Raw genomic sequence first — 4,330 nt, 5'->3', positions numbered from 1 at the left:
ACCACCACTCCCCAAGCAGAATCACCCGCCTTACTCTCCTCTCAGTCTGCAGAGGGGACTTCATTCTCCATATCCGCTGATTCTAGCGATGCAGCAACAGAGCAACCAGCTGCTCCTGAGCGAAATTCAGATGACGAACAAGAGCGGCTGCGGCTGCAAAAGATGGAGATAGCTGCAATCTGCTTCCCCTATGAAGGGTGCCGAAAATACTATATAAAAGGGGCCACTACAGTCAGCGGGGGTAATCCGAGGAGAAATATTCTAGAAGAAGAACAAATCAGTATGAGCGGCTTAGAGAGCTACCCTCGGATTACTGATCTCATCTAGCACTATTATCTTGAGGCATTCACAGAGCCTCCAGGGGATTATTGCCCGACCATGGTTCGGGAATTCTATGCTACCTACAGAGTAATGCTCGAGTAGCGGCACAAGAACAAGAGAGCTTTGAAAGCCGCCCCTCCATTAGACACAGTGTATATTCGGGGTGTCCGTGTTGACATCTCAGCTCGCACAATCAACAGGTTTTATTTTGGTGATGACTACGTGGCACCGACTACAGTGGAATATGATGATAAGTTTGAAAGAAGGGTTGAGCAATCTGTAAGGGAATGGTTTGCGACAGTGATGGCTAGAGGGCCGGCGGATCAGGCCCCATGGGTGAGACACTTTGCTGCCAAAATCCATAAGGCGGATATCAGCTTGGAAGCTAAATTTTGGTGGAATTTCGTCATATATCGGGTTCTGCCCACGGGACCAGATAACATAGTCACGCCGGACAGAGCAGTGGTTGTGGCTGCCATGCTATCCAGGTACCCAATGAACTTGGGTGATCTGATCAGTAGAGCCATTCAGACATGCGTACCACAGGAGGCGACAACCTTGATATTCCCGTGCCTTATCACGCAGTTGTGTAGGTTGGCCCAGGTGAGGCACATTGATACATTTGCAGCTACTCTCCCCGCAACAAAGGTGTGTGACATCACACGGAGCAGGGATGAGACCTTCCGTACATCTCAGGCCACCAGTACTTTATTGCTAGATCTCATGGGTGAGCAGGCTGAGCATGTTATGGATTCAGTACCACAGGGAACAGTTGATATAGACACGGAAGGACTGTCCACAACAGAGGCCTCCACACCATATGTAGCTGCTCAGAGGCACCACCTCGGCCTGATGTCCTATCTGCATCTCCTATTCCTCCGTCAGCCGCAGCATCAGCTTCCGAGGATCTCTTTGTCCTCAACAGAGCCAACTTCAAAGAGTTTGCAATCAAGGCAGAGCGTGCTGATTAGCAGGTGACCCGGATATTACAGCAGTTGGGTAGGTTTGTCCTGAAAGAGATTGCGCCAGATTTGGAGCCTCTTCAGGAGGCTATAGAGAGGCATCATGCTAGGGTCAATGCACGACTTGACAGTTTAGAGATGCAGATACTCACTATTGAGAAGAAGAGTAAGTCTGGTACTTCGGGAGATTTGAAGACCAAGCTTGACCAGTTCCGAGCTGAGATTGCGGCCCTTCGGACAAGAGAGCAGGTCATTGTGGATGACCCGACACCACCTGCACCGGTCGCCAGCATTTTCGATTTGATGAGAGTAGTTGACTTGGGGACTAAGGATGAGCCTAGAGAAAGTCGCAAGAGAAAGAGACCTATCACATTGGCTGATGATGAGGATGAGGAGGAGGATAATGAGGATGAAGACCCCGAGCTTCAGGAGGGTATTCGGCGGTCGCGCCTGGACACAAGGTTCACCGGCGCATCTTCCAGCACTAGTGCTATCCCAGCACCAGTCACGCCGATTACGATAGCTCCTCAGGACCTGCAGCCATAGAGACAGTCAGCTCCACCTCTTCAGTCCACTGAGCCAGCAGTAGAGAGGGCTCCCATTCTTATTGCTGTGGAGGAGACACCTCAGCAGCAACAGCAGGATTAGAGCATTTCAGGTCGGCCCCTCCACCATGGGGTGATGGTGTGATTTTTGGTGCATTGGGGACAATGCATCCTCTTTTTGCTGGGGGTGGGGTCACCTGCTGTACCTTGTAGTATATATATTTGTTAAATCTTATTTAAAGTAATTGTGACTTTCATGGTTGTTGCATTTTGAACTTATGGCATGAATTTTTAATGAAAAAGGATATTTGTGAACTTGAAAATGGATTGATTTGAAATTGACCCCTCCGAAAGTTTATTGAGTATCTGAGGTTGTAATGAATTGACATGTATGGTTTTTTTTGTGACATCATAGATATTAGAGTGTGTATGAATTGAGTGTTCAAATCCTTATGCCATTGTGAGTGTGAGAACTTCTTGTGTTCATTGTTAGCATATGTGGATCCAGAACTTGCTTGGTAGGTCGTGCTATATTTCTTAGGATAGTTGGTTGTAAAGTGATCATAGGCTTTCCTTCTAAATAGTCACGTCAATCTTAAAAAGCCCAAAACCCGTTTTATATGAATATCACTAGTTCTCACGTTGAGCCTTTGCCTTTTTCTCTTGATTAGTCGTAACAAACCTTTTCCCCACTTCATGAATTCATTCCATCTTTGCACCCGTTCCCTCCTTGACACTACTAGAGAAAAGAGGCAAATCGCCTAAGCTGGGGGTGGTATATGTGTGAAGTAAAGGCCAAGAGCCTAAAGCTGGGGGTGTGTGAGTTGCATAGTCGAGAACTGGATGTGATAGCGGATTAAATTTGAGAAAAGTTTTAAAAAAAATGTATATATATATATATATATATAGTTTTATAATAATAATAATAATAATAATAATATTGTCTCATAAAAAGATTGTAAATTCTAGTGAGAGTAAAATCACATCTTAGTCATGAGTTGAAGAATGAATAGATTGGGCATGAGAAGAAAGGTCAAAATTTGTAGTGTCGACGAGGATGAGTCACTAATTCCCAAATGAGTATCCTACCCGTCCCAAGCCTACATTACAACCTAGGAACAAGTCTTATAGTGATCACAACTGAACCATCCGAAAGCGTTAGGCATTGAAATTAAAGGCAAACATATGGTATCTGCACTTGTAAATCATGAACTTCTTTGCGAGCGCGAGTGCTTTCTATTCTCATCCATCCTTGTCCCGATTCTTATTATAAAATTGTGTGTGGGACATTCTCTAATCTAAGTGAGGGCATAATGGTGAATACTCGCACGCATAAATGCTTCTAATAATGTGATGTCATCGATTGAAGCGTCATGGTCAATTCTAATAAGTTTTTTTGAAAGAACACTGTTTGGGAATGAGGAAAGAGCGACTTGATTTGAAAAATGCGCATGCCGGTAGCGATGAGCAAGCACCATTGTAGTCACTGTTACTTTATTTTTAGCATAGTTGTAGTTTTATTTTATGGTTGTTCTGTCTGACTTGCTTGAGGACAAGCAAAGATCCTAAGTTGGGGGTGTTTATGTGTCGCGGATTTATGACACATTCGACGCCTTTTTACTATGAATTTTCGTTGTTTTCAAGTAAGTCTGGTTCTCGTTAATATGTTTTGTTGTGTTTTAGGAAAAAAATGGCCCAAAAACAAAAAGCAAAGAACAGAGGAAAAATTGGCCAGAAATAAAGAATCGACGTTCCGTCGATCAGCCGACGCACCGTCCTTTGAAGCGTCGATAAGCTCGATTTTCCAGTGATGACAAAGTTGAAGACGACAAAGGACGGAGACATCGACAAAGCGTCGAACTGATCGACGCTTCATCGTTTGTGTCGTCAATTAGGATCTGTCAACAAGAAGAGACAAAGACGGAATACTCGACGGAGCGTCGAACTGGTCGACAGCACCGTCGAATGGAACACATTGCTGAAGGTACAAAGGACGGAGAAATCGACGGATCGTAGAATGATCGACGGTCCGTCGATCTTGCTATCGGGGGCAATTTTGTCAGTAGCTGCTGTGCGTTTTTTGGAGCCTATTTAAAGAATATTTTAGGTTTTTTTTAGCAGCCAATTTTGATTGTAACCACGTGAACAAAGTTCCATTGGTGGGTGAGCATTGAATACTCCCCCTTTTGGAGCTTAGTGAAGACAACAAGATTCCATTTTCCATCATCTTTATCACACTTTGTAAGCTTTATGTCTCATTTATTGCTTACTACTTTTGAGACCATAATGTGTGAGTAGTTTCTTTAATCAAAGTTGTGAACCCAAATGATGGGAGCTATGTAATGGGTGCCTAACATTGTATATATATATATATATATATATATATATATATATATATATATATATATATATATATAATGGGTTGTGATGTGTTTTATTATTTCTCGTATTCATTGTTTATTAGTGGTTGCAAACACTTGTTCATGCACAAACCCTAGTTTA

Source organism: Lycium barbarum, chromosome 11, assembly GCF_019175385.1.
Source record: "Lycium barbarum isolate Lr01 chromosome 11, ASM1917538v2, whole genome shotgun sequence".
NCBI classification, from domain to species: Eukaryota; Viridiplantae; Streptophyta; class Magnoliopsida; order Solanales; family Solanaceae; genus Lycium; species Lycium barbarum.
This window is presented reverse-complemented; position numbering follows the sequence as displayed.